The sequence below is a fragment of the Pelobates fuscus genome, chromosome 2 (assembly GCF_036172605.1).
Source record: "Pelobates fuscus isolate aPelFus1 chromosome 2, aPelFus1.pri, whole genome shotgun sequence".
Classification (NCBI taxonomy): Eukaryota; Metazoa; Chordata; class Amphibia; order Anura; family Pelobatidae; genus Pelobates; species Pelobates fuscus.
In genome coordinates, this window is record NC_086318.1 from 117,066,837 (window position 1) to 117,089,106 (window position 22,270).

The window sequence follows — 22,270 nt, forward strand, 5'->3', positions numbered from 1 at the left end:
TATATATATATAGTCCAAACTGCACTCCAATAGTGAACAAAAAAAAAATACCTGGTGCTCAGTCACAAATTCATAAATATCTACAAAAATAGTGGCACTCCGAGGTTTTCATTCAGGTAGGTTCTTTATTTGATGAATTTCAGCAAGTCAACGTATCAGTCCTTCTAGGGGTGATGTCCTGATGTAAGTTCTCTAGAGGGTCTGAAAAGTTGACTTCCTGGAATTCATCAAATAAAGAACCTGGAGTTCTGGTAACTTTAATATATATATATATATATATATATATATATATATATATATATATATATATGGAACATGGGGGGGTGGCTGCACTCACCTGAACATGCTTAAATGGGGTGCTGCTGGGGGCCATATTATACAATAAACAAGATCCAGCGCACTCTCCTATCTACTAAACAGCAACTTCAATGTTGACAGATTTTATTAGTTTTTAAAAGGTTTTTTTTTTTTTTTTTAAAAACACCTTATCTAGGCAAAAAATAATGGGGATTTAGTTACATTATATGATCGTACATTGCATAAGCCTGCCACAACGTCAATGTACCCCATCTTTGGCAGGTCCTACTCTCACAGTCTAATGTCTGCTCTTATGAGATTAACCCACTTACTTGGGAAAAAAATTCCATCTGAGGCTCTCTGCAGTACAAGGCTAAATAGGGACCTGAGATGAGGCACCTGCGACAGGGAGGGGTGCAAAACCAAGGAGTTGGCTAGACTCCCAAATATATACATATGGAACATGGGGGGGTGGCTGCGCTCACCTGAACATGCTTAAATGGGGTTAATCTCATAAGAGCAGACATTAGACTGTGAGAGTAGGACCTGCCAAAGATGGGGTACATTGACGTTGTGGCAGGCTTATGCAAAGTATGATCATATAATGTAACTAAATCCCCATTATTTTTTGCCTAGATAAGGTGTTTTTAAAAAAAAAAAAAACCTTTTAAAAACTAATAAAATCTGTCAACATTGAAGTTGCTGTTTAGTAGATAGGAGAGTGCGCTGGATCTTGTTTATTGTATATATATATATATATATATATATATATATATATATATATTGTGATAAAGTGAAGGCAGAGAGGCCATTTAACCCCAGGGGGAGTATATGTAGTTTGTGTGTTGCACAACACAAAACTAGGTTTAGTTATGGGCCCCTGGGGTGGAGCATTTGGAGAGAAGGGTGGGCCACTCCACATTTTAGTGGTTTTCCTGGGAGACATGGATCCAGGCCAGGGTTTTTTGGACTGTCTCCAAGCCACTGCTCAGCTGCAGATAATCAGCTGTAGCATTGGGAATAAACCCCTCCCTGCTAGGCAGGTACAAGGGGGGATTGCTGGCTTCCTCCCAGGAAGCAGGTAGGAGAGAGGCTGTTCTCTCCAGAGAGAGATAGAGTCAAGGAGACTAGGCACTGGGAGTGCAGAAAGGAAGCAGTCAAGGCTGGCTTGGAGCACTAGGAGTGCAAAAGAAAAGCAGTCAAGGCTGGTTTGGAGCATTGGGAGTGCAGAGAGGGAAGCAGTCAAGGCTGGCTTGGAGCACTGAAGTGCTGAGAGCGGACAAAGACACTAGGTTGGTGAAACCAATAATTTTTGTTATAGTTTAACCCCTGAGAGATAGGGAATCTGATGTGACTTAGTGCTCAGACGAGCTAGGCTTTTTGTTTATAGGGATTTGTGTTACATTATTGCATTTATGTTTTCATTTGCTGCTGCCTCATGTGTAAACTTGCAAATAAAGTGCCTGGAGTATATGCAATTACAAGGACTGTGCCTGTTGTTTACCCCAGAGGACCGTGCTACCTGCAAACAAGGATCACAATATATATATATATATATATATATATATATCATAAAAGAAAATTGCTCTTGCACTCACGCTAAAGTCCCTTAGTAACCGAGTGCTCGCATACCATGGCTAGAAGTATCCATCCATGAAAGCAGGTATCAGCACTCTCGTGTATTTAAAAGTCCCAAATTTATTGTTGTAAGGTTAAAAACGATCAACGTTTCAGTCCTGCATAGAGGACTTTCATCAGGATCAAAGTACGAACACTTAATGTGCAAATAACTTACCCCCAGGTGAATGTGATGCCTGACCGGCGTTCTACTTGTCAAAGTGCGCATGTATATAAGTTATGTTTGTACTTTGATCCTGATGAAAGTCCTCTATGCTGGACTGAAACGTTGATCGTTTTTAACCTTACAACAATACATTTTGGACTTTTAAATACACGAGAGTGCTGATACCTGCTTTCATGGATATATATATATATATATATATATATATATATATATATATATATATATATACACACACACATAATACCTTGATGTGGAATTGTCTGTTGGCACAAGGTGAATAGATTATAGTTTATATACAAAATCTACTGATCGTAACACATTGTTACATGCCCAGAGTGCTCATCCAGAAACACTGAAGAAATCCCTGCCTAAGGCTCAGTACTTAAGAGTTTTGAGAAATAACTCTAATGTGGAAACAAAGGAGCGACAACTGTTGGAGATGACAGAAAGGTTCTTGGAAAGTGGGTACCAACGCTCTACCCTTGAAAAAGCTCTTGAGGAAGCTAGGACTCGAGCTCCCAGGGAGGCAAGGTCAACTCAAAGAATGTTTTTTCCTATGACCTTCAATCAAGTTACTACACAAGTCACTTCAGCGGTTAGAAAAAATTGGAGGATATTGGCTGCAGACGACACTCTACCTAAGATGTTTCAAGAACAGCCCCTAATTTGCTACAAGAGGAATCGCAATTTAAAAGACCTCTTGGTTCACACAGACCCTATACTAAGTTACACGGAGAAGACCACAATACAGAACCGTGGCAGTGTATGGTGTTTGGGCTGTGTAACGTGCGGACACATGACACCATAAAAAACTTCACACATCCACATACTAACAAAAAATATTCCATTAAAAATACAATAACATGTAAAACTACACATGTTATATACAAACTCACATGTCCATGTGGACTTGTATATATTGGAAAACTGAGACGGCACTGTGTGAGAGGATCAGGGGGCACCGCTCCATCATTAGGCTGGCATATAGGGATGGGATGTCAGACAAACCTGTGGCTAAATATTTCCTTGAAAAGAAGCATCCATTAGCCATTTATAGCCATAGACTATGTTCCTATGTCAAGAAAAGCAGGTGACTGTGGCAAGATGTTACTGAACAGAGAGACCTTCTGGATTTGCGAACTGGATACTGTATCCCCGAGAGGCTTAAATGAGACCATCTCCTATCACTCCTTTCTATGAATTATTGCATTTGTGTTTATTATAGTCTACAATAATATTGTATTAGATATATAACTCCTGCTTGTAATATTTAATTTTTAGTTTATATTCCTGGATTACCGATACATTAGTTTAGAAACTAGTATCATGCAGCCATTGTAAAGGCGTATAACAAAAAGTATAATGTCTTTAATATTGTTACTCTATATTGAAGTGTATAGCCATCGGGTTATTATAGCCCTGAATGGCAATACCTAAGCAGAGTGATCAATGTATATCCAGGTATTTTTCATTTTTAGTATATGTATTGTTGCAGATATATGTTTTTGTGTGTATAATTAATGAACATATATAGATATTCTCTAGATTATGTTTTTATATGCTTTACACAATAATGCTGTTTCATACAGTCACAATATGCACAGTTTGTCAATGTGTTTCACATTTTATGGCACTTTATGCACTGTATCTTTCCTAGCACTTTATTGTCCAACACCAGTCACTTTCCTATTATTATTGCTGTAGCTACATTATTATCTTATACCAACATAAGTTTTTTTAGCACCTTGTCACTTTAAGACCATTCACTATTTATGCTCAAGTGATAATACTAGGCACACAAGCTATTTGCACACTATATTCAGCATATGGATGTATGTTTACATCACATATCAATATTCTAATTTGTTTTTTACATCCAGCACTATGATATGCTGTTATTCGTTCACAGCTTTGACCCCTAATGTACGTTTGTATGTATTTATTTTTATCTCCATAGCGACGCTCTGGTTACCAGTGGCTACATACACTACATACCTTCCTGTTTATAAGATAGACAGACTGTCAATGGTTTCACTTTGTTTCAATGTTATAATTAATTATAATTAGTTAAGTTCTGCACAACAAATCTCCTGCAACATATTAAGCCTTGTTCACCTAATACAGTTTGCAGTCACTGCTGACTTGTATCATAACTGGCAATTACTATAATTCTGCAACACCAGGCTTCCACAACAACTTGCAACCACTATTAAACTCGTTCTAACAACTCCTAGAAATTTCCTATAAAATGGGAAGCATTTGCTCTAGCCCACTTACTTTGCTCTAGCCCACTTGCTTTGCTCTAGCGCACTCTCAAAACAAATTCATCTTTAGAGTTCTGTTATGCCACTGGAGAACACAACTCTTCTAGTCCCCATGACACACAAAAACCGTCATGGAGGTCACATGTAGTGATGTCGCGAACCGAAATTTTCGGTTGGCGAATGGGAACTTCTGCAAACGTTCGCGAACCGGCGGACCGGGCGAACCGCCATTGACTTCAATGGGCAGGCGAATTTTAAAACCCACAGGGACTCTTTCTGGCCACAAAAGTGATGGAAAAGTTGTTTCAAGGGTACTAACACCTTGACTGTGGCATGCCGGAGGCGGATCCATGGCAAAACTCCCATGGAAAACTACACAGTTGATGCAGAGTCTGGTTTTAATCCATAAAGGGCAGAAATCACTTAACATTCCTAAATCGCAATGAATATGGATTGACACCTGACATATGACATATTACACCTTGACATATGGATTGACACCTGTCCTCAGTGCCCCTGATGCACACGGACACAGAGCAGAATAGGGACTGTTCCCCTTACATAGGGTCACTTGGCAGGTATAGATTGACACCTGTCCTCAAAGCCCCTGATACACACTGACACAGAGCAGAATAGAGACTGTTCCCCCTACATAGGGTCACTTGGCAGGTATGGATTGACACCTGTCCTCAAAGCCCCTGATACACACTGACACAGAGCAGAATAGAGACTGTTCCCCGTCCTCAGAGACCATGATACACACTGACACAGAGCAGAATAGAGATCGGGGGTCTAGTAGCGTGGACACCCAGCACAGGTCGTTCTCCTTCAGCCTTTTTATACGAGGGTCCCTCAACAGGCACGACAGCATGAAAGACCACATTTGCACAAGGTTGGATGCCGAGCTATTCATTTCCCATTCCTCCTCCTCACACAGAGTAGAATAGAGACTGTTCCCCGTCCTCAGAGGCCATGATACACACTGACACAGAGCAGAATAGAGACCGGGGGTCTAGTAGCGTGGACACCCAGCACAGGTCGTTCTCCTTCAGCCTTTTTATACGAGGGTCCCTCAACAGGCACGACAGCATGAAAGACCACATTTGCACAAGGTTGGATGCCGAGCTACTCATTTCCCGTTCCTCCTCCTCACACAGAGTAGAATAGAGACTGTTCCCCGTCCTCAGAGACCATGATACACACTGACACAGAGCAGAACAGAATAGACCTACTGTCCTCCCCCCCGGCCCCCACCCCTGCGCGGTGGGTGGGGGGCATAAATCACAATGGGGGGACCTACTGATAGGAGTAGTGTACTATTCTTATCAGTTTAATAATACCTGTTGCGTCTCCTATCAGTGGACGTGTATATGGCAGCCATTTTAGGAACCGCACACCTGGGAGGCATGGCATAAGGATTTGAGTACAGTCTTCTCTGAAGAACAATGGAACCAAGCCTTCATAGCCCATAAAGGTAGATCCAGATGCGCATCCCACCTAGAGCTAATGCACAAGATACAATATAGGTGGTACTTGGTACCGACTAGACTAGCGACCATATATCCCAACACCTCGAGACTTTTCTGGAGATGTTTAATAGAGTAGGGCACAATGCTCCACATCTGGTGGGCCTGCTTGGCCATCAGAGGATACTGGAAGGCAGTTGAGGGGGTGATACAAGGGGCACTGGTCACGAGAACCAACCTGAGACCAGAAAATGCCCTACTCTTCATCTCGATTGACCCATTCCCAAAAGCACATGCCGACCTAACATATCATATTTTGATTGCTGCCAACTTATTAATAGCCAGAGGGTGGAAACAACAACAGCCACCGGAGAGATCTAGCCTTCTCCAACAGATCTCCCTAAACCTAGCATATGAAACAAAAACCTGCCAGCGGCTACACCCCCCACACCACATAGTGGAAGCCAGGAACATATGGGAGGCGTATCTGAGGAAGGAGGAGGAGGGGGTCGTGTTAGAACAATAACATATCACATATATATATATATATATATATATATATATATATATATATATATACACGAAGGATGAATAGTACCACTCCTAAGACCTAACTGCTCTGACTCAGAGAGACAACGACTCCAAACACCATGGTACAACAGCCAACATTGAGGTATACCAAGCTGAGGTTAAACGATCTACAGGGCATAACGGAACAAACACCCACATTGTACATAGTTAAGTAGTTAGATAAGGGAATAGACCCGGTGACCGCACACAGTGTGCTAACTAAGAAGGAGACAAAGGGAGATGAGAGGCTTTCGACGTCTATTTCCCCCGTTATTCTTCCCCTACCGTAGCCTGTCCCCAGGTTTCCCCCTTCCCATACCCCGGACCAAACCCAGGTTTAGGAGAGAAAGACAACCCTGACATGGTACTAGACCGAAGGCACAAGGGCAGCGGATAAACTCCCACGAGAATGAATAACCAATTTGCTCTTGAATGTATAAGATGTGAATAAGATCGATGTACCTTAACCGCTTACCCTCCCTTTTTTCCTTTCTGTATCCCGAACAAGTTCTCTGATAAAATAAAAATTGTCAGATTCAAGTTCTTGTGCCCCACAGTTCAAATTAACATTCAAATGACAATTCATGACAGATCACACAAGTGAATAGCCCTGGCAACGTCGTCTCAGAATTTTTTTGTTATCTAAGAAGAAATACAAATGCAAGAGCAGAATAGAGACTGTTCCCCGTCCTCAGAGACCATGATACACACTGACACAGAGCAGAATAGGGACTGTTCCCCCTACATAGGGTCACTATGTGCCTTTTTTTTGGTTTGGTTTTTGAAGCCACAGTGCAGCACCAGAGGGTCTAAAAATTAGGCATGTACACATGCCTGAAAAATTTGGTATTGTTGTAGCCGCTGTAGCAGCGGCCAGAAAAATTGATGTTTGTTTCACAGGCAGAAAGTGCCCTAAAACATGGCGGCTTGAACCCTAGTTGGTGGCGGATAAGTCACGCAAGTCAACCGGCATTCAGAGCTAAAATACAGCAGCGTGTGGACCATTTTTAGCCCAAGGCAGCTCATCTCATCAGGCCTTTTTTAATCGAATGTATCGCCCAGTGTCCGTTCCTTTCGGGATCCATCCCTCATTCATCTTAATAAAGGTGAGGTAATCTAGACTTTTTTGACCTAGGCGACTTCTCTTCTCAGTGACAATACCTCCTGCTGCACTGAAGGTCCTTTCTGACAGGACACTTGAAGCGGGGCAGGCCAGAAGTTCTATAGCAAATTGGGATAGTTCAGGCCACAGGTCAAGCCTGCACACCCAGTAGTCAAGGGGTTCATCGCTCCTCAGAGTGTCAATATCTGCAGTTAAGGCGAGGTAGTCTGCTACCTGTCGGTCGAGTTGCTCTCTGAGGGCTGTGGCGATGCGTAGGACTTAAAAAGGTCCGCATGTCCTCCATCAACAACACTTCTTTAAAGCGTCCTGTCCTTGCCGGCGTGGTCGTGGGAGGAGGAGGATGACTTCCACCTCTCCCCCTGTTAGATTCCCGTTGTGTTGTGAGATCACCCTTATACGCTGTGTAAAGCATACTTTTTAATTTATTTTGCAAATGCTGCATCCTTTCCGACTTGTAATTCGGTAACATTTCCGCCACTGTCTGCTTATACCGGGGGTCTAGTAGCGTGGACACCCAGTAAAGGTCGTTCTCCTTCAGCCTTTTTATACAAGGGTCCCTCAACAGGCACGACAGCATGAAAGACCCCATTTGCACAAGGTTGGATGCCGAGCTACTCATTTCCCGTTCCTCCTCCTCACTGATATCAATGAAGGTATGTTCTTCCCCCCAGCCACGTACAACACCATGGGTACCAGATAGGTGACAACGAGCACCCTGGGATGCCTGTTGTGGTTGGTCTTCCTCCTCCTCCTCAAAGCCACATTCCTCCTCTGACTCCTCTTCCTCACAATCCTCTTCCAGTGTTGCCGCAGGTCCAGCAAGCGATGCTGATAAGGCTGTTTCTGGTGGTGATGGTGACCACAACTCTTCCTCTTCCTCTTCACGCTCATCTACGGCCTGCTTTTTCTTGTTGGATCAGGCGGTCGAACATTAGGAGTGTTGAATTCCAAAGTTTCGGGCTGTCGCAAATCAAGCGCCTCACTGGCATGTTGTTTCGCCGCTGGATATCTGAAAAGTGCGCCATGGCCGTGTAGGAACGCCTGAAATGGCCACACACCTTCCTGTCCTGCTTCAGGACGTCCTGTAAGCCTGGGTACTTATGCACAAAGCATTGTATGATCAGATTACACACATGTGCCATGCACGGCACATGTGTCAACTTGCCCAAATTCAATGCCGCCAACAAATTTCTTCCGTTGTCACAAACCCCTTTGCCGATCTCCAGTTGGTGCGGAGTCAGCCACTGATCCACCTGTGCGTTCAGGGCGGACAGGAGTGCTGGTCCGGTGTGACTCTCAAGTCAACCCCAAGACATCGTGACACTGCCGTATCCGGGATGTGGAATAGTACCTGGGGAGCTTGGGGGTTGCCGGTGATGTGGAGCAAGATGCAGCAGCAGAAGAGGACTCAGCCGAGGAGGTTATGGAAGAGGATGGAGTAGGAAGAGTAGAGGAGGTGGCAGCAGGCCTGCCTGCAAGTCGTGGCGGTGTCACCAACTCCTCTGCAGAGCCACGCATTCCATGCTTGGCAGCCGTCAGCAGGTTTACCCAATGCGCAGTGTAGGTGATATACCTGCCCTGACCATGCTTTGCAGACCAGGTATCAGTGGTCAGATGGACACTTGCCCCAACACTGTGTGCCAGACATGCCATTACTTCCTTTTGCACAATCGAGTGCAGGTTGGGGATTGCCTTTTGTGCAAAGAAATTTCAGCCGGGTACCTTCCACTGCGGTGTTCCAATAGCTAAAAATTTTTGGAACGCCTCAGACTCCACCAGCTTGTATGGTAAAAGCTGGCGGGCTAAGAGTTCAGACAAGCCAGCTGTCAGATGCCGGGCAAGGGGGTGACTTTGTGACATTGGCTTCTTATGCTCAAACATGTCCTTGACAGACACCTAACTGTGGGCAGAGAGACGGAGTGGCGGAGGCATGTATATACCCGCGGAGGCATGTGGCCGGGTGCGCAATGGCGGGGAGCAGCGGCCGAGTTCCCAGTCCGGAGTGCCCAGAGAGCTGGGTGCCATACGCGAGTACCCCGCAACCCCTCATATGGACTGGTGGGGGTGATCCCGGTCCACTACTGGGAGTCCTCCCAGCCATAGTAGGCTCAAAGACACCCGCCGGAGGGCCGAGAGACTCACCAAATATGGCGGCGACCACGCGGCTTGTCGGCAGCCAGGACGAACAGGGATACGCGGCCAGGCTGGAGAGCATCTTTCAAGATTTTTGGCGTAAACTACAGGAAAGGATGCTCCATCCAGCCCAGCCCCGCTCGGCTACCGAACTGCCATGGAAGCGACTGCCGGACTCACGGCACATACACACGGAACCTGCACAACAACAAATCCCAAAATGGCGGCAAAGCAACTCACACCTGAACAGACTAGCAGGAATGAGAGACACAAGGCGTACCCACCCACGGCCTGCCTCACGATCGCAAGCCACGGGACAGGCACCGTCTGCAGGATCTCGGCTAGGCCTAGAGACCTGCCTCCGGACCCAAAGCTTTCCCCACAGCGGCAGAAGTGTGGCACCCGTAAGCTACGACGAACCGCCCAGAACCTATATTACCTAACTGAGGCAAACATCGTTGGCCGCCCACAATGCCTTCCCAGGCCGAAGACCACATGGAGTAAATCTCCTAGGCACCAACCACATCGCCGGGGGGAGCGCCCGTCGCGGGTGGCGGCAAGACACCAGAGTTCCCCATGGCGCCCGACAAAGGGATGACCCGGCCTCACCGAGACACCGAGTCAGTGGTACACAGGTGCAGGCCTTCCTACCGACCTGGGGCTGGAGGGCGACCGACACCCATCCGCACCCTGCTGCTCCCATGTGGACCCTCCAGAGAAACGGTGCCAACATCCAGGCGTCCAGGGGAAATCCCGGGGAAGACATGGAGCTGCCAAGCCGAGGTATTGGATGACCGTGCTACATACCCTCGTGCAAGGTACCCATGTCCCCTTAAGGACGTGCAGTCAAACCCAAGCCTGCCAGCGCTAAAATAGCGGTTAAAAAGACTCTATAGTTTTGCAATACTTTACTTTATTCTCTTAATATTTACGACCTAGCTAAGCTTTTTGCTAGTTATAAATGTCTGAACATATGTCTGTTTTTCACATAATGTCACTGACTACACACCCAGCCTCAGATAACAACATAGCCTGCGTTCAACCATAGCTACACGTTTAAGCCTGTAAACATACCACTCTGTAATTATTTTTGCCTAGATATTATCTATAATGAAGCCTGTTTTCTATGCATGTTAGACAATCATAGGCAAACTAATTAGATACCAACATAATGAGACCTATCAAACTGCCCAGCGTAAATATGCTATGTATGTCTTACTATATTATTTGCTCCTCATTAGATATGCTAAGTGGATCTCATAGTACTTGAGCTTTTGAGCTTTCAAAGCTTCTGCCCTTTCTTGCAGTTCCTAGCGGCACTGCACATCGAGCCACCGGAAGGCTTCAAGCTCCCGGAACCGAAGACCTCTACCATCCAACGCATGCTCGAGCGTGGCGCCAGGTGGGAGAAGATACCGCTGCGTAGGGCAGACCTGACTGAACTGGCATCTCTAAAACTGACTGATACCTGCTAAAGAATCCTAGGTGGGGACTATACCACCCAAACGAATAGATTGAGCAGTATATCCTGCTCATCCAAATGTGAGTACCTGCATTTTTACTGTTTATACTTATTTTTATCATATCTACAGTGAGCACTATATTTGGTTGTTTTTCTTCCCCTTTTTTTATACCGAGGAATTATCTTCACCTTATCCCGCCAGTGGGGGGCAGACGCCACTGAATGCTTATTATACTTGAGCTAGTTTATGCTCAATAATAGGTGAGTAATATACCTCCCCTATATTCATCCTGCTCTTATTGGTCCTCAGTTTGCACTATTGGAGTTTCTTTGCTTTGTCTTTCCATGTATACCACGGAGCCAAGACACCCCATGAATTAGAAGATACATTCTCTTCATTGGAAATTCCTACATATCAAGCCTTCCACTTATTTATTGGAATATACAAGCAGACTATTAAGTATTGGGACTATTTATTATAACTGTTCCATTCCTTACTGTTTGAGTGTGTGCAAGTGGATTTATATTAATATTAATAATTTTATTCCTATTCTTTTTGTCTTTCTGATCTTGTTCTATTTTATCTTTTTATTTATTTATTTTACATTGTTATTACACATCTATTTGTATTTAGCGCGACCTATTATTGTGTTTTTGCTATTGTCCTAAGGTTGTTTTGACACTTTCTAAGTAGCCATTTCACCGCCAATCTCTGCTAAATATTGGAGTAAACTTTAGTATTTTGGGGTTTTTGGCACACAAACTTATAACAAAGAACTTCTCATGTGTATTTTGTAAAGTTGGTGTGTGCTATTCCTGTACAAGGTTTTATTATGTGTTCAGTTACTTCTGCTGAGTACAACGGTACCCCCATTGTATGTCTTTGGCACTATTTCGTGAAGCTACAGTGCCATATAGGAGACCTGTCCGTTTCAACATTTACAGTAGAATTTTGAGAGGCGGATTTAATGGGCCTATGCTTCAATTTGGGGTATTATAGCAGTGTGACTGTTCAAAAAAACCTCACAAAGGCCTACCATTTGTAAAAGTAGACACCTCAGGGTATCTCGTATGGTGCATATTGTGCTTTAACATGCCCCCATTTTTTCACCAATATATGCTAAAGTATGTGGTAGAATATAATTTTGGCCATTTTTTACATATGGATTACATTTTTGCTGGGCATTTTGTACATTTCATATGGGCCACTAAGTTCAAACCCCCCAAATTATGCTCAGCTAAGCCTTCTGAGTAAAACAATATGCCCAATGTATGACCTAGACACTATTTTGTGAAGTTACACTGCTGTAAAAGAGACATAACAAGTTAAGTTTTTTAAGTGTGAATTTTCATGGAGGGTTTTGATGCGTCCGTGTCCCACTTTGGAGCACTTGAGCCGGCTACATATTACAACTACACTATAAAGGCATACCATTTCTTAAAGAAGACATCCCAGGGCAGTTCAAAAGGCATTTTTTGAACCTTAGCGTGGGATCATTTTTCCACTAGCTTTGTACCAAGTGTAGTGGTAATACGCATTTTTTCTGCCTTTTTGACACACAAAGTGAGTTGAGTGCGCAGTATATTTTTCAAACCTTATGTGTACTACGACTGTATAATACTTCATATGTTGCTCAACTATGTCGGCTGAGTACAGCAATACCCCCGTATGTACCTTTGCCAGGTATATGTGGACATTGAAGGGGCACATTTGAGACACAGCTATTCCAGTTTTTTTAAAACTTTTAATTTTTACGCTGTGTCCATGTCCCATTTTAGAGTATTTTACAAGGCTATATAATCCAATTACCCCATAAAGGCATACCATTTCTTAAAGAAGACATCCCAGGGCAATTCAGAAGGCATATTTTGAACTTTAGCGTGGGATCATTTTTCCACTAGCTTGTACCAAGTGTAGTGGTAATGAGCATTTTTTAATGTATTTTTTTTACTTTGTAAATCTTTTTTTACTTTGTAAAACTTTTTTTACTTTGTAAAACCCGTTTTTAAACTTTTTTTTATTTATTAAATGTTTTACATTTTCTTAACTTTTTTTACACTTTTACATTTTTTTCTAAACTTTTCTTTTATCGTTAACCCCTAACTAACAGTAAGCAGCACTAAATTCCCCATTTTCCCATAACTCCCACCCACCCCAGCTAGCAAAATATTTAATTATAAAATATTTAAATGAATTAATTAAATAAATTGAACCCCTGAGGGTTAAAAAAATAAATAAAAATTAATCCTCAGGGGTTAAAAAAATTAGATCACAGTATAATACTGCGATCTGTATGTTTATCACTGTAGGCAGTGATCAACTGGCAGGGAAGGGGTTAATTTTTATTTAGACTGGGTAAAGGGGGGTGGTATTTTTTTTTACTTAAACGTTACTAAAACAGTTAAAACATTTTTTTTTACCTTTTTAAAGCTTATTTTAAAAAAAAATTAACGTTAACCCCTAGTTAGCCTAACACCAAATTCCCCAATTCCCCACTAACTTCCACCCATCCCAGCCACCTAAATATATAATTTTTAAATATTTAAATTAATTAATACAATAAATTTAACCCCTGAGGGTTAAAAAAAATAATAATTCACTCTCAGGGGTTAAAAAAAAATCAGATGACATTAAAATGTATACCCTGCCAATTGATCACTGTAGTCAGTGATTAATTGGCAGGGAAGGGGTTAATTTTATTAAAACAGGGGAAAGGGGGGTGGGATTTCACTTTAATTTTTTTTTTTTTACACTAGGGGGCAGGATCATTGAAGATCCGTCTCCCTGCACTTCACACAGAACCCAGAAGTGCAGGGAGGCGGAAGGTAAGTACATTGAGCACATGTGCTCGCTCTGACATGCTGTCAGAGCGGGCACATGAGCTGGGGCAGCCCGATCGGGTGCTCCCGGTCTGCCTCTAATGCAGAGGCAGACCGGAGCACCGTTAACCCTGCGATTGCGGCGATCTGGGGTTAACTTTAGTAAATGACGGAAATTTTCCGTCAACGGTCCTTAACTGAAGGACAAGGTTGACGGAAAATTTCCGTCACCGGTCGGGAAGGGGTTAACCAAGCTTGTATCATTATGTTTACATGTTGTTTTTAAAGAAAAAAAAAAAAATATGGCAGTCTTTCTCAGGGGTGTATTGCACACCATCTTGCTATCAGTAACTCGTGTTACCCCGCAATGCCTCCTTTTTCTATTCTGTACCCCATAACGCATATGCCATAAAAGTAGGAGTTGTCAATGTGGTTGGGGTAACCCTTTAGTTTGCTGATTGGGGAATCATCCAGATGCCATTTGTGGAGTGGTGGTTAGTGTTTGATTTATTGAATTTGAGTAGTTGTTATTGTTTGATTTGTTGACATTTTAGTGGTGGTTATCATTTATTTAAATGTTGACTCAGAAAAGGGAATCTCCTAGAGGAGAAAAAACAAGTCTCCTAAAAGAACAATACACCTTCCTAGTATAATTTGCCCAGCAAAGTTCAGAAGGCATTAAATAGTGACCAGAGCCACGGAAGCCAAGAATGTATAATGTAAGATTATAAGGAGGGGAGGAAAGAGTCAGTCAATTTCCTCATGGAGGAAACGGAGGTGGGTACGGGGGCTGTGAGGTGGGTAGGGGGGCTGTGAGGTCACCCCCATCCCTTAATACACTGCTGATCCCCCTCCCCCTAATACACTTCTGACTCCCCTCCCCCTATCTAATACACTTCTGACCCCCCTCCCCCTATCTAATACACTTCTGACCCCCCTAATACACTTCTGACCCCACTCCCCCTAATACACTTCTGACCTCCCTCCCCCTAATACACTGCTGATCCCCCTCCCCCTAATAGACTGCTGATCCCCCTCCCCCTATCTAATACGTTTCTGACCCCCCTCCCCCTATCTAATACACTTCTGACCCCCCTATCTAATGCACTTCTCACCCCCTCCCCACTATCCAATACACAACTGAACCCCTCCCCTATTACACAGCTGACCCCACCCCACACCCTCATATACTGCTGATCCCTAATACACTGCTGACCCCCTCCCCCTATCTAATACACTTCTGACCCCCCTATCTAGTACACTTCTGACCCCCCTTCCTCTAATACACTTCTGACCCCAATCCCCCTAATACACTTCTGACCCCCCTCCCCTATCTAATGCACTTCTCACCCCCTCCCCACTATCCAATACACAACTGACCCCCCCTCCCCTATTACACAGCTGACCCTACCCCACACCCTCATATACTGCTGATCCCTCCCCTCCCCTAATATACTGCTGACCCCTCCACTAATATACTGCTGATCCCTCCCCTAACACACAGTTGTCCCCTCTCCCCTCCCCTAATACAGTTGTCCCCCCTCCCCTCGTCCTAATACACAATTGTTCCCACCCTCCCCTAATACACTGCTGATCCGCCTCCCCCTATCTAATACACTTCTGACCCCCTTCCCCTAATACACTTCTGACCCCACTCCCCCTATCTAATGCACTTCTCACCCGCTCCCCACTATCCAATACACAACTGACCCCCCTCCCCTATTACACAGCTGACCCCACCCCACACCCTCATATACTGCTGATCCCTAATACACTACTGACCCCCCTCCCCCTATCTAATACACTTCTGACCCCCCTCCCCTATCTAATATACTTCTGACCCCCCTATCTAATACACTTCTGACCCCCCTTCCCCTAATACACTTCTGACCCCACTCCCCAATACACTTCTGACCCCCCTCCCCCTATCTAATGCACTTCTCTCCCCCTCCCCACTATCCAATACACAACTGACCCCCCTCTCCCCTATTACACAGCTGACCCCACCCCACACCCTCATATACTGCTGATCCCTCCCCTCCCCTAATATACTGCTGACCCCTCCCCTAATATTATGCTGACCCCCCTCCCCTCCACTAATATACTGCTGATCCCTCCCCTAATACACAGTTGTCCTTTCTCCCCTCCCCTAATACAGTTGTCCCCCCTCCCCTCCCCTAATACATAGCTGTCCCTGCCTCCCCTCGTCCTAATACACAATTGTTCCCACCCTCCCCTAATACACTGCTGATCCACCTCCCCCTAATACACTTCTGACCCCCCTCCCCTATCTAATACACTTCTGACTCCCCTCCCCCTATCTAATGCACTTCTCACCCCCTCCCCACTATCCAATACACAACTGACCCCACCACACACCCTCATATACTGCTGATCCCTCCCCTCCCCTAATATTATGCTGACCCCCCCTCCACTAATATACTGCTGATCCCTCCCCTAATACACAGTTGTCCCCCTCCCTTCCCTTAATACACAGTTGTCCCCGCTCCCCTCCCCTAATACAGTTGTCCCCCCTCCCCTCCCCTAATACATAGTTGTCCCTGCCTCCCCTCGTCCCAATACATAATTGTTCCCCCCTCCCCTAATACACAATTGTTCCCCCAATACACAATGGTTCCCCCAATACACAATTGTTCCCCCCTCCCCTAATACACAATTGTTCCCCCCTCCCCAATATACAATTGTTCCCCCAATACACAATTGTTCTCCCCTCCCCTAATACACACTTGTTCCCCCCTCCCCTAATACACAATTGTTCCCCCAATACACAATTGTTCCCCCAATACACAATTGTTCCCCCCTCCCCTAATACACAATTGTTCCCCAATACACAATTGTTCCCCCCTCCCCTAATACACAATTGTTCCCCCAATACACAATTGTTTCCCCTCCCCTAATGCAATACACAATAGGTCCCCCAAGCCCCTTTATTCTTACCTGATCTAGAAGATGTACCTCAATGGTGCAGGAGGGAAGTGATACCGCAGTCAGTGCAGAGCCGCCGCCGCCGCGCAGCCGCCGGATGTGACGTCATATGCCGCTCACATCGGCGGCTGACAGGAAATGTGTCCGTTCTGCTCCAGCCTCCTCTGACCGCAAACAGCCGAAGCAGTGGCTGCGGCTGCCGCCGCATGGACTAACAGGAAAAAAATATGTTCCTGTCTTGTGGCTGAGTGCAGCCACATCTCAAGGCGGCCCCAGGGCCGGCGGCCTACCGGGAAATTTCCCGCTATCCCGGTAGGCCAGTCCGGCCCTGCTAACTATGACAGAACTGGTAAATTTGTGGCTAACTTTTCCAATGGTTATTGTGCCACCTACAGAACTGTTCCTATACGCCTGCTACAACACCATACCAGGTCATTAGGGGATATTTACTGGTTATGTGGGGATTTACTGTTAAGATCCAGGCTAGAGATTGAATGGTGGGGTGAGTGTGCTCTAGCTAAAGTTATCATGCCCATTCATATTATTTCTGATAATCATTCCGACACGCACGGTCCTCCACATACACCAGTCAGAGTCAAGCGTGAAACCCCAGTAAAAGGCAGTTTTGACCCACACATTTACATAGATACCATTGGGGTACCTAGGGGGGTACCTAGTGCATTTAAAGCCAGAGATGACGTTGCAGTAGGGTTTGAATCACTGTTTACCATAGTCACTGCCAACAAAAACCTTAATTGGATTAATTACATCTATTACAACCAACAGCGTTTTGTTAATTACACCAGGGATGCCCTCCAGGGCCTGGCCGAACAATTACAGGCCACATCCCAAATGACCTTCCAGAATAGACTGGCCTTAGACATGATTCTAGCCGAAAAGGGGGGTGTATGTAAAATACTACCCGACACCATGACTTGTTGCACCTACATTCCAGAAAACACAGGTCCCAATGGTAAAGTCACCTTGGCCATAGAAAAATTGAATAAACTCTCAGAAGAGTTGAAAAGGAATTCTGGGGTAACAGATCCCTGGGAAAGATGGTTTGGTTGGATGACTAGTTGGCAGAAAGCTTTAGTCCATATTGGTATGGCTCTACTAATTTTCCTTTTTGTTCCAGCTCTTCTCGTTTGTTGTGTCCTCCCATGCCTCAGAAAATTCCTACAGAAGACTGTAGACCAAGCAACACCAACCTTTACTCATCTGGAAATTGGTGATTAAGATCTCACATCGCCCTGTATTCCGCTACAAACTCTCCCTTATGCTGATGAAGTGCAGAAATTCTAGGAAGGGACAGCTCAGGGACAGCTTCCGTCTGTATGGGTTAGCCTACCGTGCGGAGATGTGGTGGACTAGCCACTGCGGGATACCCATGGAGTGAAGTGTTCGAGAGCCGTACTGACGGATGAGCTGCAGCCTGTTAGGGTCAGAAAAGGGATAGACTTGCACTTTGCACTAACACCAAGCTAGCGGCCACGGGGTTTCTGTGTCTTTGGGCTAACAAGTCTTCCGATATTAACAAATAAAGTTTATCTTTTAGTAATTAACATTTTAAGGGGGGACTGTTGTGGAATTATTAGGCCCCATAAATTTTTGTCTTAGGCCTCATGATTCAAGTTTTATAAGAATGCTTTGTTCGCAGAAATTGTGTGTCAGCGGAAATGTTAGGTTCCTGTTGAGTGAAACATTGTAGCAGCTAGTCTTAATAATGTTTACTTGTTGTTATCTTGAATTCTGTAGTTATGTAATAATGCCTTTATAAGGGTCTGCGCACCCATTTTCTGTGCTCTTGCCATTAAATTTCCTGAAGTTCTTTCATTAACCTGAACCTCGTGTCTCAGTGTGAATTTACTTCTGCGTGCACGCAACTTTATTACTTCTAATTTGGACAGGAACAGATAGTCATTCAAACGTATTGGTTTGCATAAAAGAATCCACTACACTACCAACATAAATTGTTAGTTCTGCATAGTTAATCTTTGGACTAAAAGGTGCAAGATTTGCAGCTGAACATACATAAACATTAAAAAATATAAATTACCTCAACAAAGCAAAATTTGACAAGTATCAGAACGTTTGGTCCACCATTTATTTCACATGTTAAGTTCCTGAGTCCACGTCACCGTTAAATCAATGTGAACTCACCTTGAAATACACTGCTCAAATAAATAAAGGGAACACAAAAATAACACATCCTAGATCTGAATGAATTAAATATTCTTCTGAAATACTTTGTTCTTTACATATTTGAATGTGCTGGCAACAAAATCACACAAAAATTAAAAAATGGAAATCAAATTTTTCAACCCATGGAGGTCTGGATTTGAATTCACACTCAAAATTAAAGTGGAAAAACAAACTACAGGCTGATCCAACTTTGATGTAATGTCCTTAAACCAAGTCAAAATGAGGCTCAGTAGTGTGTGTGGCCTCCACGTGCCTGTATGACCTCCCTACAACACCTGTGCATGCTCCTGATGAGGTGGCGGATGGTCTCCTGAGGGATCTCCTCCCAGACCTGGACTAAAGCATCTGCCAACCTCTGTACAGTCTGTGGTGCAACGTGACGGTGGATGGAGCGAGACATGATGTCCCAGATGTGCTCAATTGGATTCAGGTCTGGGGAACGGGCGGGCTAGTCCATAGCATCAATTTCTTAGTCTTGCAGGAACTCCTGACACACTCCAGCCACATGAGGTCTAGCATTGTCTTGCATTAGGAGGAACCCAGGGCCAACCGCACCAGCATGTGGTCTCACAAGGGGTCTGAGGATCTCATCTCAGTACCTAATGGCAGTCAGGCTACCTCTGGCGAGCACATGGAGGGCTGTGCAGCCCCCCAAAGAAATGCCACCCCACACCATTACTAACCCACTGCCAAACCGGTCATGCTGGAGGATGTTGCAGGCAGCAGAACGTTCACCATGGCGTCTCCAGACTCTGTCACGTCTGTCACATGTGCTCAGTGTGAACCTGCTTTCATCTGTGAAGAGCACATGGCGCCAGTGGCGTATTTGCCAAACGTCCTGCACGGTGTTAGGCTGTAAGCACAACCCCCACCTGTGGACGTTGGGCCCTCATACCACCCTCATGGAGTCTGTTTCTGACCGCTTGAGCAGACACACGCAGATTTGTGGCCTGCTGGAGGTCATTTTGCAGGGTTCTGGCAGTGCTCCTACTGTTCCTCCTTGCACAAAGGCGAAGGAAGCAGTCCTGCTGCTGGGTTGTTGCCTTCCTATGGCCTCCACGTCTCCTGATGTACTGGCCTGTCTCCTGGTAGCGCCTCCATGCTCTGGACACTACGCTGACAGACACAGCAAACCTTCTTGCCGCAGCTAGCATTGATGTCCATCCTGGATGAGCTGCACTACCTGAGCCACTTGTGTGGGTTGAAGACTCTGTCTCATGCTACCACTAGAGAAAAAGCACCGCCAGCATTCAAAAGTGACCAAAACATCAGCCAGGAAGCATAGGAACTGTGAAGTGTTCTGTGGTCACCACCTGCAGAACCACTCCTTTATTGGGGGTTTCTTGCTAATTGCCTATAATTTCCACCTGTTGTCTATCTCATTTGCACAACAGCATGTGAAATTGATTGTCACTCAGTGTTGCTTCCTAAGTGGACAGTTTGATTTCACAGAAGTGTGATTGACTTGGAGTTACATTGTGTTGTTTAAGTGTTCGCTTTATTTTTTTGAGCAGTGTAGTTTAACATACGCTAAACTGCTTTGTGAATGATGCATTTGAGTAGTTTTTCAACAAGTGTATCAAAACATTCACTCAGATTCTGGCATGTTTTAACTAATGTGTAGGTGGTGGTTATAGAACTTAGATACAGGCTACATTTTAATAAAAGTTTCAACATGAATCTATAGCTTATTATGACAAGTGAATATTTAAGGATAATTCAAATAGATCAAACCTATATAACCAGTGGAACAATCACTAATCCCTAAAGATACACTGCATTAACACAATATGGCTATGAATTAAGGCTTGTTAGTTTAATTTAAGGAAACAATTTCCCCTTATCCATGCAGTAACTGATATAGATACTTTATATTCGTGGTATCATTATGTGAAACTATATGATTAAAATTATTTTTTTTACATTGAGCTATACCATGCATATTCACCTAATGGCAAGAGCAAATAAATTATCTTCACATTAACAAGGGCTCATTGAACCATAAAACGTGAAGTTATTGTTCCATAAAGAGATTTATAATGCTGGTGCTGTTTATCAAGGGACAGCAATTGCCTGCAGAGAAACAAAGGGAAGCAGCAAGATATGATGATATAGCCTCCTTGTAAATGGTTGACATGGAAACAACTAAATATAGACCTTTCCAGATTTATCACTGTATCACTCAAGGAGTTAAATGATTTCATTTACATATTTATGCATGTTTCAGATCAAGCCTCTAACTCTTATTCACTACATATTAGTGTCAGAAGAGGGTTTGAATTCATCAGTTGTATGTATTAAATTGCAGCAACAAAACAGAGACTAAACATATCTGTATGTCTTTAAGCATGTGGTCACTTTAAAAACAATAAGTGGCTACTGCTACAATGACCATCGTGGAATAATGTGCCTTTTATCAGGAATAGCTACATTTTTGTCTGCTCATTTTTTTTTTTCTGTTTTGTTTTCCCTACCTTTCTCCAGTGAAATAGAGTTTGCATGGAGTTATCTCCTTTGGTTTATTACGTTGGGACGTAATAATATGTTCATGCTCATACACACTGTACATTACTATGATGTTAAGAAATAAGCTGATGAATACCACACTTTGCTCATTACTCATTATTAGGCTTTGACATGCCCAACTGTGCATCACTGTGGAGCTCTGTAATATTATTGAGGACACTAATAATGCACACTATTGTGGAACTCTGTAATACATGTATAAATACTCAAATTCCTACATGTATATAGAGTGTGCATATAATGATACACTGAGCTTTGTAATATATCCACACACTGCCACAACACAGTTTGAAGCTATGGTATCTTCACTGTGAACTAGTGTGGATCTCTGAAATACATTGAAACACGCTGTGTGTTACAGTGGAACTAGGAAATATAAACAATCTGCATTTATGGTGGATCTCAGCAATACATTGATCCACACTGCAAATTAAAATGGAGCTATTTAATTACTATTATAAACATTGCATATTGCTGCAAAGTTATGTAATATAACAGATATACACTGCACTTTGCTTTAGAGATTAGGAGAACACTGCTACGTCTTTCATAAAAGGCTGGACTAAAATATGTCACTGCCTTTAGGTAATACACAATGCTGCACACAACCCATGCATGTGCCAAACACCTATACCATATTAGTTTCATACATAA